The sequence below is a fragment of the Accipiter gentilis genome, chromosome 17 (genome assembly GCF_929443795.1).
Source record: "Accipiter gentilis chromosome 17, bAccGen1.1, whole genome shotgun sequence".
Taxonomy (NCBI): domain Eukaryota; kingdom Metazoa; phylum Chordata; class Aves; order Accipitriformes; family Accipitridae; genus Astur; species Astur gentilis.
The window spans coordinates 29,916,724-29,930,454 of NC_064896.1; positions in this window are offsets into that span (position 1 = coordinate 29,916,724).

Genomic DNA, 13,731 nt, shown 5'->3' on the forward strand with positions numbered 1-13,731 from the left:
AGGCAGGGAATTCACCCAGAAACCGCAGTGACCTCGGTAAGGGCTCGGTGCCCTTCCTACGACCAGGCTGTGCTGAACATCCACACGCGGGTGGGCGCCGAGGGGTGGGGAGGCGACGTGGTTTAGTTCTTGGCCGGGTGGCTGGCCCTTGGAATTGGCTATTTCTAGAAATAATCCTGTGTGTTAATTAGAGCTGGACCCTTGCACGCCTGGGGAGGGAGAGAATGAGTTCTGGGAACAAAACGAGCAGGAAGAAAAAGTAATGTCTGTTAACAACACTGAATTAGCTCCTAATTATAGAGAGGGGAGCGAGTGGCAAGTGTGGCTTGTGGGATGAATGCAGATGGGCTGGGCACGGTCACCGCATCACACAGGCCTCGGATCCCAGGCTGCTGTCTCATCGACCCGGGGAGCGCTGCAGCAGCAGAACTGGGTTTTGCAGTGTCTTTCAGTCCTGGGTTGTCTTGAACAGGAGATCTTGAGATTGTCCCGTCAGGGGTGCAGGGAGCTGGGCCTGCTGCTCCCAAGCTGCTTTAGTCGCTGTCCCCTTACAGCCCTGCCAGCATCGTAGCCTGGTTTTGTTGAGTTCCCGGTTGGACTTCATGGGATTAGGGTTTTTGCTAGAGGATCCCTGCCTTTTGCTTGTGATGTGCCCATCACATTTAACGAGGAGCCTTGTTAGAGCACAGCTCCTCTCAAGGAACTGCGGGCAGGTTAGGCACAAACCTGGAGAAGCGGATAAAAATGAGAAACTTAGGCTGAAAAAGGAAACTGTCTTGGTAATGAAGTGTATTAAGCTGTGAATTACCTTCCCAAAGAGAGTAAGGAGCTCATCCTCTGACATTTAAATTTGCAAGCCGGTGTGGGGTCAGCAGGCATGATATTCCTGACCCTGCAGCCTCGGATTTTTGCTGAAGAACCAATTTGAGATTTTCCAGTTGTATTTAATGTGACTGGGCTGCCCAGAGGCATCAGTAATGTGGGTGCCAGAAATGGAGCGGAAACCTGCGCCCCATGCGTGCCCCACGCCTCTGGCCAGCTCCGGCGCTTTGCCAGGCAGGGACAGTCTCTCGTAGGGGTCAATTAAAAAGAGAACCGAGAAAAAGCTTTTCTGTCCCAGCTCTTCCCGCATGGCAAGCCGTCGTCAAAAGGATAATCTGTGGCGGACTGAAAAGTTGGGATTAATGTCAAACAAAATTGGATTTACTGTTGAAATCTGCTACCCGAGGGAGCCGCGCTGAGTTGTATCCAGCTCTCCTCTATCTGACGTTCAGCAAACTGCTGCTCTTGTACCGTGTCTGATGCTGCCAGGGACTTTGCTGCTGCCACCTCGGCAGAGTCCCGCTGGCCGCAGGGTCGTCCTTGGAGGTGATGCTGTGCGTCGGCAGAGGTGGGCTGTGAAGTAGAGAGGTGTATTGCCACCAGAATCCCGCCCTGCTTTGGCCAGCTAAGGATCTCATGGTATGGCTCCACGTCTGGTTTTGATGACCCAACAGTAATTAAGGTAACTAACTGGAAGAGCCAGCCTGCTGCGTTGCATCTCCCCTCATTTCCACATGCAATGTCTGGAGGTGACGGAGCATCGTCGGAATTGTGGGGGGAAGGTGGCACATGGGGTGCTGGGAAGGAGCAGTTGGGGCTGCAGGCACCTGCAGAGGCTTCGGGTAAGGTTTGGGCGCTGGGACAAGCACGCTGGATGGGTGGGAGATGTTCAAAAGCGCATCCTGAGCTTTGGGGATTCAGTCCTTTGAGAAGCACGGGACGGTTGGTCCGCATTATTGCTGTGGTTTCCCGCAGCCTCGGAGATGCTGGTGCAGCTCTTCGCTCCGTGGCTTGGCGCTTTGTTTTGGAGTAGCTCCTTTTGCCAGGGAAGATGTCAGCTGGGCTCCTGGCACGTACTGCTGGGGGGGGCTTTCCCAGGGACTTTACCACCATGCGCCTCGCTCCCCACATCTCCCAGCCAAGCAAACACGAAGCAGCGTTCAGGACTTGCTCTGGTTGCCAAAGTGCCTTCCCACCCGGAGCAAAAGCCACGAGCTCCTGGTTACATTTAACTGCTGCTTTAATGCCGCTAATTATAATTGACTGTAATTGTGCCAAAATTCATCTCAGCCAAGAGACGGGAGCAATTTGGACCGTCATATTAACGTGACGGAGCACTCAGTCACTCTCCCAGCTCGGTCCCTTTAAAGCGGCTGCTGATAAATGAACTGTGCCAGAGCAGCAGCGCGCGTGTCTGTGTGAGGTTTGCCACAGCGCCGGCGGCAGGATCAGCCCCTGGCAGAGTTGGTGCCACCCGGGGAGAAGGAATGCACATCCCCGCATTAACCTGGTGTCCCCAGTGACCTGAAGCCTGAGCAATTCCCCAATTCTACTGTGCCCTTCTCACCCCATTGATACAGGAAAAAAGCTCGGCCGACTGAGTTGGGGGTTTTGGGGGAAGATAGCAGACCAAACAGGCTGCTCTCTAATCCCTACGTGCTGTTGTTGGCTCTGCCCGCTGCCAGGTAAGTGCTGCTATGAATACTTCAGCTGTGTACCAGCAGCAAAAGCGAGACGCCAGCTCCGCTCGGCGCAGGCTCCATGGGAAAGCATTCGTAGCCTCTCAAAGCCACTTCTTGTATTGCTCCCGGCCTGGCTGTTTCATTTGAAGCTGAATAAAAATGAGGTTAGGCTTTTAATGTTCATCTCTAGCTGCTGCTTCTGCAAGTTGCTACATCCCTGTGCGCTGCTGGGACCAGAGGCTGAAACGTTTCCTTGCTGCGGCCTCGGGGTCTGGGAGGAGCAGAAAGCCGCAGGTCACCCTGCACAGCACCATTTTTCCCGAAACATCAAGATATAAGTTCCTGGAGGCTGTCTCCTGGGATAAAAGCCATCAGCGGAAAGGTAATTCCCATCCAGCCCCAGGGAAGGGAGCTGTGCTGGGAGCCTGCGTGGTGGTGGGAACCGGCCAGGACCACACCGCTCCAGTCTCCTGCAAACCCCAGAAATTCAGCTAAACCAGCCTCTTATACGTGAATTCTCCCTATGATGCTATGAGGGTCTTTAACCGCAGGGTTGAAGGTACATTCTTCCAAATGCCAGCCTGAAACATGGGTCGGGAGCTCTGCAGGGCCCCTTGCTTTAAACTCCCCCAGTGCAAAGCTTTGGGGACGGCCACCGCATCGCGTGCCAAGGCGAGCGGCTGCTGGGCAGCGTGAAAAAATTGAGGATAGTTGTTGAGAAAAAGGAAAGCAACGTGCCTAAAATCAGGGGAATGGAGGAGAAATCAGGCTAGCACTGCCTGCCTCTCCGGGAAACGCGTACAACCACTATCCATGTGTTCAATATGGGACGGGATCCGCAAGTCTTTGCAAAGGAACCACCGGTGCAATGTGAAGTCACGGTGCTGCGCTCAGGACTGGCCTCGGGGAGGTAATTAATAACGGGAAATGCTGTAATGGTGATATTTGAAATGGGACGATGTACCGGCTCCTACGAAGCCAAGTAACTGGTGTGGAAGCGAGGGGTGCGTTTGTGTGACTTGTTGCTATAGAGATGAGATGGCTTTTCTGACAGAGCCTCCAGTGAGAGCGGTTAATCCATTTTTAAGAGGAAAGGATATTTAATAAAGGAAACAATTTAAACTGGATTTACAAGATACGCTGAATGGAAGCACCATTTATTCTGTGGCTTTGTATTTAATTTTAATATCTCTATAAACCTCTCCAGAGCGCTCTGCAAAAACATGCTGGAGTTGGAGCAGGTTCGACCGCCCAGTAATTCTTAAAAGCAAATCAATTTAACAATGCTGAAAAAAAAGCCTGCATCTCAATGAATATTCTTCCGCTCTCCATAGTGGCAGGAGCACTGGAATATGTGTATTAGAAAACGGACAAACAAGCTGTTCTAACGGAGAGGTATTTTTGAAAGGATATCGAGCAAAAGCTCGGCAAAACAGGGTTGGGAGTGCGCGGTTTCGGCGGCAGCCGGTGCCTACGTGCCTGCAAACTTTGTCCTCTGTTAGATGTGCAAGATTTCAGAGGAGGTTTGTGATGAAGGAAGAAAGCAAGAGATGATGCTTTGCACACCACGGCCGGGATAGCTGCCGGGGGCCGTGCCTTCCCCAGGGTCTCTGCAAATCCCCGTGCGACTGCATCCCCCGGCGAAGGGCTGCCGGCATCTCCCGGCACCTGCCTGGTTTCTGGCATAGCGCTGAGGACGCAGCACGCTCCCATCAAAAAGCTTCCGAGCGCCAGGCAGGGAGGGATTTTTTTTTTCATGCTCTTCGTTTGTTAATTTGCATTTACCCAACAGGGGAAGCATGTGCATATGGTACTTAATAAGGAGCCAGGAACGCCAGGGTGAAATAGCCGTTATCTGGGTCCCAGCCGAATCTTGTGTGAAATTAATTCGGTCTCTCGGACGTCAGAGACGTGTGTCGCAAACCCCGGCACAGGTGATGCTGTGCTTTTCTGCGTGGCTGGTAGAGCAAAGCCGAAAAGACATTGGCCCCTCTGCACACATCTCTTAAACACCAGCCAGTCTGTTAGAAGGAGTTTTCGTCATTGCTCCGAGTTTTCTCTGCACCCATAAATAACATGGTTCATAATATAATAATTTCATCAATAATCCAGCTTTTCTTCACAGCTGTGCTTACTGCTATTCCCATGCTGCTGTTTGAGCAGGGATGTGGTGATCGTGCTGGTTCTCTGCCGGGATGAGGGCAGGCACCTGCATGGAGAAGCCCCTAGGAAAGCCAGAACGGGCGCATTTAGCACTTGATAAATGAGAAGGTTACAGAAACTCGGCAGGATTTCCCGCTGGGAAGCAGTTTGTGACTCTTCCCCCAGTGTTATTGCTTCACGTGCTGGGAATGTCGTGGTTTTGAAAGCATTAAGTGCTCTGGGAAGAGCTCTAAGAAACCTTTCCTCCCTTCCTCTCCAGAAGGTAAATTCTCCCTACTCCTTAACGCCATGGCTCAGGGCACAAGAGCAAAGTCTCTGGGTTTTCCCCTGTCCCTTGCACATACTGATTTTTATTTCTTTTTTAATATGTAGAGGTTAAACCGCACCAAGCTGGCTGCAGTTTCTCTCTGTTAGCAGCACTAGCCATCTTTTTGGCAGACCTTGAGCCCCGAGTTAAAAAGCAGAGCGCGGCCTCCTTTGCAGCCTTGTGCTGGCCAGCCAGAGCAGCGGCGAGAGGGTGAAGGAGCAGCGGTTTGTGCTTTCCCAGGTCCCCTTGCCTTAAGAACTCTTTTCTTTTTTCCTATTTTTCCCTCATAGGTACGCATATGACACACATACTCCCACCCCCGCAGGGGAGCCAGCCATCCTCTGCTATCAGTGGGGCTGAGGATATTAATTTCTGGAGGTGGGGGACTCGAAATTGCTCAAGAGTGAGGGTGATGTGGCAATTAAATGTTTTTCCTCCGTCCCAGGCTGGGAGATGTTTCTCTGTTACCAAGCGCAGCCCCCTTCTGTATCGCAGCCGAAGTGCAGGGAGTAAGTAGGGCTGGATTCATACCACGTTGTATAATTACAGTCTATAAAAAGGGAATTATATGGCATATTAGTGCCATTTATTTTACCGTATTAGCCGTTTTCATGCACGCAAACCAGCATGGTTGGGTTTTGTTCTCGCCTCCCTGCGAGATGAAAGCTGGGATACCCCGTGGGAATTGATTTCCCAAAGGGATCTCCCTGCCTCAGGAATACCGGGAATCGCTTTAACGCCCAGTGACAGCAATGCCGCAGACGTGTGTGGGTCTGGAAAACTGGGATCCAGAAAAGCAATAGGGCTTGCCTGCATGCCCACCCCATTTTTAGGGACTTCATCCAGCTACAAGAAGAGACTGCTTCCTCCCAACTGATTATTTTTTTTTCCCCCCCTAATATTTGAGAAAGTTTACTTGTAATTTTACTTTCTTTCTTTGCAAGGGGTTTCATTAGAAATTGTGATCTAAGGGGGATGATTGTGGGCCTGGCTGGAGAATAAACCACTTTTCCGCTACCTTAAGATGCTAGCGAAGGTGGTGGTGAGGATTACTGCACACCGACGGAACCGCTGCGGCTGGCTCTGCCCCGGCTGTCCTGGGCAAGACGTCCCCGCCGGGCGCAGTCCCTGGGAGGACCATTGCCGCTGGGAAGGTAGGCATGGCTATAATGGCATAACAAACTGGGGGGGGGGGAGAGGATTTCTTTGTTAAAGGGTCAAAACCGCAGTCCTGAATCATCTAGTGTGAGAATTGCAACACCTGGGGCAGATTTCTGATTGGTTTTCTTCTAAAATTTGGAAAGAATGTGACATTACTTATAGATGGGGTGGGGGGGGACCCTTTCCAGTGGTTTTCTGCAGAAAGACCCATTCCTCCAATAAGTGATGACTTACTTATTTTGTTCTTCTTGACATTTATTGTAAATTGATCCTTTTGGGACAGATGTCAGTCTGGAATTCTTGCTTGAGTCACTTCCATTCCTTGATCTAATTAACAACGGTGCATGTTTTATACGAATGCATTTTTCATGAGGGATGGCGTTTGCTCACTCTTTTCTGTTTTCCTTTACCAAGATCCTGAGTTTCCTCCCTAATTTCCTTCTCTTTAATGCTCATTTTCAAAACCACGTTTACGCTGATACGTTTAAGGCTTGAAAACGTTGGAAACATCTTTCCAAATATGCTGTACTTATAGAAACATTAAGATTAATCATACATGTTTATTCCTTTAAAAAACCAAAACAACAAAACCAAACCCCACCAAAACCCACAAAAATCAACCTTTGCTCGCAGCATCTCGTTTTTGGATCGAGACTTGCCCACTGTCTCTTTCCAGGGCAGCGGTTAGTGTTTGACCCTGTGTGGCATGGCTCTTCCCAGCACACGGGGGATGTAACCGCGATGCCGCAGCCCCTGGACAGCCCAGGGCTTACTCGGTCCTCCGGGTCCGGCGGTACGGATCGCTGCGGTGGAGACGGGGATCTGCATTGCGAATATCCAGCTGTGGCTGCCATCTGGTGCTGGTTTTCTTCCTCACTTCAACTGCAACCCTCCCAGACACCCCAAATAATACCCGTAACGCACCCATCACGTGTAAAATCTCGGGGTTTATTTTAGCAAGCGCAATTCTGGCCTCGCTGACGCTGGTCGTTATCCAAGCGCTCGGTAAAAGCGCCGATTAATCTGCAGCGTGAGGCTGTGAAGGAGATAACCCCGTGTCTGCAAAGCACACAGAGACCTGCACGGCGCAGGAGGAGCGCAGCGTGCTCGTTGCCACCTTCACCGCACAAGTAAGGACCTCCCGCCTGTTCGGTGGCAGGTACCTGTGGAGACCTGCCCACCTCGCTCCATCCCTGCCCGTCCCAGGCGATCTCCTGAACGCTCCTGGGGTGCAACGGGGGAAAGGATGCGTTTATTTCCTTACCCGAACCCAACCCTTTCCCCCCATGTCTAAAGGCCAGGTCTGAAAAGAAACACGTCCGAGAGGTGAACAAGGTGCCGTGTTCGCCATCGCAGCCCGTGACCTTTGTGAGTTAACAGCATTAAGAAATACTGCATTTAATGGAAACAAGTCTTGGTGAAACAGGTGGGCTGGGGGCTCGTTTTGTTTTTCCCTTTGCTTTTCAGGCAGGTGAGTGGGCTCCTGCACGGGCAGCGTGCCTCCGGCTGTGCGTGGGGATCATTCGCACGGGGGGCTGCGCTCTTCCCCATCGGCTAATGGCTCCTCTTCGAAGGCTCGGTCGGGGCCATGAAAGGTTGCAAGGGGACAGCTGAATAACACTTGTGATGTGATGCCCTGCCAAGGTGACACTATTATTTTGGAGTCTGCCAGCCTGGACTCCACGCAGATGGCACCGCTTCTCCAGGCAAGCCCCTCTGATGCCTGACTGTCCTCTCGAGGACAAGTTCCTCCTTATTTCCAGCCGGAGCCTTTCTCTTTCAGCTTAGACCCATAATCTTCCAGCAGCCGTCCTCTGCCAGTCTCCAACCTCCCCCTCAAACAAATTTCCTGGGACAAAGCATGCAGTTTGCAGGCTATTTATTGCTCCTGACACATGGAAGGATATTGCAAATCTTAAACAGGGCTGAGTCAAATGGTTAATTATCAGTCCCTTTCCACACGCCATTTTTTTTTTGCCTTGTGACGATGAATTCTGGTGTCAGAGACAAGATGCTGCAGGTTTTGGAGGCGTTGGAGCAGATTCAGTCCTCATTCTGCTGCCTGTGAAATTAAGTGGGTCACAAAAATGTTAGTCAGACAAATTCAAGCAGGAAACAGCAAAAAACTTGTTGGTGCTGCGGAGGGGTCATACTGGCAACCCACCCAGGGCATGGTACAGTGACCTGGGCTTTGACTCCGTCCATTTTGCTGGGAATAAGTTGCTGTTTCTTACCCTGATGTTTGATTTTGTTTTATTAAGAAATGTAAATAATTTATTTCTGCTCAGAGACATCAGACACAGCAAAGTATTATTAGGAGACGTGCTGTATTGCCCTTTCTTAACAGATATTTCTGCTGCTTAGTTGAGGCTTGGGAAGAATACTCGTAATGAAGGAGTATTTCTAACCACCCACCACACCTGCATCAGTGAGAACAGCATGTCTTCGTGAGTCAGTCAACCCTTCTGAAATTATTTTCTTACTGGAAACAATGTCTTGTCCAGCACACTTATACTGGATCACTAATCCAGCCTATTCAACTATTTAGGATGTGGCAAAACATAAACCCTGCAGCAATTTCCATTTTCATGGATCAGCCCTGGCACTGCAGCATCCCTGCCATCCATGGGAAGTCGGTTACTGCTGCTGCTCCTGCAGATCACTGTGACTGTCCTGAACTTTCTGCGTTATTTAAGTGTGCGAGGAGGTAATGAGGCTGGTGAGGATTCCCTGAAAGGACCTGCGGGACTCACAACTTCATTAAAGCCCTGCAAGAGCTGTTTGGGAGCCTCGGGCGACTGCTTGTTGTAAAAAGCAGCAGATATACCTCGAATGTGTTAAGAGACTTTGAGACTCTCTTGCAACACAGGTTTCATAGCTGCATTGGATTTAACATGTGTTCATGTTGAAAACTGATGGCAAAACCACAGCTGGCTGCTGACACCCACGATGTTTGATGTCTGCGAATCCAGTAGCCAGAGGTAGTCCTGGTCTGAAAGGGTTGAGAGGGATTAGAGACTGGTCAGCAGGTTTGTGGAGGGCAAAGGGTAGAAAAACGGAGTTGTGGTTGTTACTGACTTTTAAAATTGAATATGCTCAGCCTAGGAATGGTTTCTGCGCATTGACCCAGTCTTTTTGCGAAGACCTGGGAGCAGCTGCCCATGGCAGCACCAGGAAAGCTCTGACTCACGGAGACAGAGTTGCCGAAATGTCGTCCCCGTTGTGCTGGCGCCTGTGGGATTTCTGAACTTTCTCTGACCTCCTGCCCAGCTGGAGCATATTTCAGTGTGTAACGCTGGCTCCTATATGGTGTGTGTGTACCCCCTGGGGGGGGAATGTATAGCCGTGCAGCTTCTGGCTGCCTTCCCTGCAGGCTCCTGGCAGCCTCCGTGTCTTGTCCCACAGACTCGCTGTCCTTGCGCTCCCCAGGGACCCGGACACGCTCCTTTCTCCCTCCGCGCATCAGCATCCTGCCCCTGTGCCGGGAAGCCTGGTAAAGCTAAGGTGGGATGAGCTCTTATGGCTTCTACTGACCGTGTAGGTGCATGGCAGTTTTCCTTGCATGGAGGGACTAAAACTCCTGAAATGGCTCAGTTCAAAAGCAATTTCATAGTTATGCACTACGGAGCAGGGAAAAATGGAACTAAGCACAGTGTAAGGTCTTTGCAAGTTCAGCCAGCGGCACATCAATTAATTTGCAGTTGCAAGATAAGCAAATCCTTCAGCACTACATTTTCCTTGAAAGTAGTGATTTTTGTTATTAAGGAGATGGACCGAGCCTATCATAACAATCTCCTCTGAATTATTTAGCATATTCATCTAGCATGTTTGACTGCTTAAAAGGACTTTTTTCCTAGAGATAAGAAACTCTGCCTTGCATAGTGAGCTGATTGTGAAATGGCTTCTAAGCTTATCCACTTGGTTAAGAGGCTTTATTATACTAAATTACTGGATAATCTCTGGACACGCAGCCACAACATCAGATCTCTTCTCCCTTTGTTTTTTTTACTTTTTGATCTGGAGCTGCTCAGATCCATCCAAGGGGTCTCGTTTGCCTACGTTAGGAGTCACTGTCCCGTGGCTCATTTGGAAAGTTGGCATCAGCTCAGAGTGTTGTTCTTTAAAGAAACCTCCTTTCTCTTGCTAAGCTTTTCAAGGGGCCTCATGCATTCTTCCCTTGTGCAGTTTCTCAGACCAAAATAAATATCTGATCTTACCCAAACGGCCAGCAGAGCCTTGGCAGGGCACGTGGCAGTGCTTGTGATGACAATCAGTGTCCAACCTCACTCTGAGCTGGAAGGACAGGGGTGCCCTGCACTCTTTCTCTCCATGCCCTCTAGGAATTGGCACTTTCCTTCTTAGACCACCATTTCTGATAGCCAAGGCTGAGTTCTGCAGCCTGCTTTAAACCTGAGTGTGCCCCACATAAATGATGCTGGGAGTCTAGGTCAGTGTAATGCATATAATATTGTAATGCACGTAATAGTAATGCGTTTTAATGTTGCTTTTCTGCTCATGTGAATTAGGAGGGAGGAAAAGGCCTAGGGGATTATTTGACACCAGCTGGCAGTTACCTGGGGGTGGAGGTCTGCTGCTGCTGTGGTGCTCTTAAGGCAAAGGCAAATGTTGGGGTTTGAAAGCATCTTGAAAAGTGCTGTGAGTTACAAAAATCCTCTCTACATCCCTCTAAGTAGTAACTGTGGGGAAGAGGCTGCTGCTACAGCCCCAGGGAGATGAGGATCACTCTGAGATCTGGCAGAGCATCTGCACGGGCAGGGTTCCGCAGGTTTCCCTTGTCCCATGGAGCTGTGTATGCCCATGGGATGTGAACAATTTACTGGGACTTGGGGTTGGTGAATGGGTCTCTCTTCTGCACCATTTATAGGGACTTTAGGATTCCTATGGATGAAAGGCGCGCAGGCCATGATTTACCCATATATAGTAATGACAGCTGGCTTTGGTTAATCTATTGGGCATGCTGCAAAGCCTGCCTGTTTTCCCAGGCACTTGCAGTGGGGGTGGACCGAGAAAGCTGCTCCATGCAGTTACAAGTGCTGCTGGTGTGGGGGGCAAACAGCAATGTGCACCGCATGCACTGTCCAAGTTACAAGAGGCACGGATTTTTTGCAGCTGCTGTGGATGTCTTTAAACGTGGAAAAGCAAAGGGACGGACACTTAAATTTTACATCTGTGTGAGCTGGTACAATTTATTTTAGACCACGTCTAAGGTAGTTTCTTAACACAATGCTCTGCATGCTCTGGCAAGCTCCAGTGATAACATCAGTTTGCTGTGGCTAGTCATTATGTGCCAGTCTGGGCTAGGCAGCCGGATGATGACTACTGCAGAAATACTTACCTGCAGTAGAGAAACAAGCATCAAAGTTTGTCGAGAGTGCACCAGCACCATGCGTCAGCAGATCAGTTAGATGAAACAGCACATTTTCCTTCCCAGGCTCACAGTTTCTCATTAGGATCAGCAAGACTCTCGCAGATGCTGTCATCGCCGGGCCTTCTCTTTCCACGTGCATCTCCTGTGCGGTTCCTGTAATTGGGGCAGAGCCAGAATATGTATTTACTCAGCCAAAACATGGGGATTTTGCCTCTAGCTATTTGGAATAAAGCGACAAAGGTAAATGGTGGGGTTTGAAAGCACCTTGAAAGGGGCTGTGAATTATAAAAATCCTCCTTGTAAATCTGTAATGAAGAACTAAACGCTTCCACCACTTGTGGTTTGTAGTACAAACTTGTAGGCAAACCGCAGTAGCCTAAAGTTGGGTTTCCTCAGTGACATTTTATTTTCTAAATGTACCTTTTCTGAAGAAATGGATCTGCCTGTGAAATATATTCCCATAGTTTTGCATACTTTGAATACTGAGGCTTCTTTTAACTGCTTTGAAAATCAAATTAATTAACATCCAGAGTGAGCAACACCCACGTTCAGTATTACCACAGTTAATCTTCTTCAGTGACATGGGGTTTAGCCCTGCAAACGAATGAAACAGCTCCCTGACCCCGTCTATTTGTTTGGCTGTGTTGTTTCTGTAGAGACTTTGCATCCTACCAGCTACCTGTGCTATTCAGACCCAGTCCTTAAACCAAAGTTCCCTTGAGTACCTAGGAGAAAAATAAACCTGCTGACATCGTGCAGTCTTCTATTTCCAGCAGTCTGGAGTATATTTTCAGAACCACTCTGTTATGATCTGTAACTACTCTAGACCTATAGATGTTAGGAGTGAATAGAAACAAAAGAGGACAAACGATGCCAGACTAACGTGCCTTCTAAGAAATAAAAATTTCCCTTGGCTGCTTTGGCACTAGTATTAGTGCCTGTACTGGAGTTTACTGTAATCAGACTCTTTTTCTCTGGGCTGAGGGCTTTCCAAGGAGACCTGGTTCTTGTCTCGGTGCCACAGGTTTATGCTGCTGTCGAGATCAAGATCAGATCCTTGGACCTGCCCTCTGAAATCAGAGCAGAAACCTGGTAACGCTACGGAGCGTGCGGATTTACGGCTGTGCTGCTGGTGGCAGGGTAGAAAATACCATCTCTTCCTAGAGCTAATGCTGTATTGACATCAAAATAAAACTGTAAAATAATCTAGCTTCAGGCTCTCGCACTTCACTACAAATGCTTTATCTGCCTTGGCTGACAAAATGCTCTTGGCTTTTGATCAAAGAAAACTAAGTGGAAGCTCTTTTTCTCTTGATGTTAAGAAAGCTTTTGACAGAGAGAGTCCCTGCAAGACTAGTTAAGACGCAGAAGCCCCGTGGTACTCTCTGAAAACGCACCGAAGAAAAATACGCAGAACAATGCCAGTATGAAATGATTTCTTCTCCGGAAAGGGCTGTATGTAGTCAACGCCATCCGTATGGCTGGCTTGACGCTACAGGCTGCTCAGTCTGCCGACACGGCTCTAACGACAAGCTGCCGCTTACAGCTCGTGGCTGTTTTGGGGGAAATACCTGCAAACTTTTTGAAATCTCACCCTTTGGCTTTCGGGTGGCAGCACAGCCGCCCTCGGCCCGTCCGCCCGTGCACGGCTCGGCTGGTAACTTGCGTCTCTTTCTCCCCTGGGCTGTTAAAACTGCGCGGTAATGAAGCACGGCCCAACTGCTCATTAGGGCTAGTTTGGCCGAGCCTTGCAGAAAACCCGACAGCCGTTTAATTAAAGCCGGTACCACCGCCCACAGCCCCCGAAGGGCTCCACGGCAGCTGGGGAAGCGCACCGGGCTCGTAAACCGCTCTCCCCCGTCACTCGGAGCCGACCCCGGCGGGACGTCTATCCTAAGTTACGTTCCAAACGCCTTTCGGGGAGCGGGCAGCGTGGGCCGCCCGCCCCTCAGCCCCCCTGTCGAAGGCCGCCATGTCTGACGGACGCCGGCGGGCGGCTCGACGTCCCTCCGGCTGCCGGAGCGCTGACTGGAAAGCCGGCGGCGGGCGGCTGCGGCCTCGCTCCCCTCCCTCCCTCCCTCCCTCCTCACCGAGCCGGGGAACCCTCCCTCCGCCGCCCTCAGCCCTTCCCCGTCAGGGACGCGAGCGGCGGGGGCGGAACCGCCGCGAAATGGCCGCCGCCTCCCCCCCGGCCCGCGGCCCGCCCT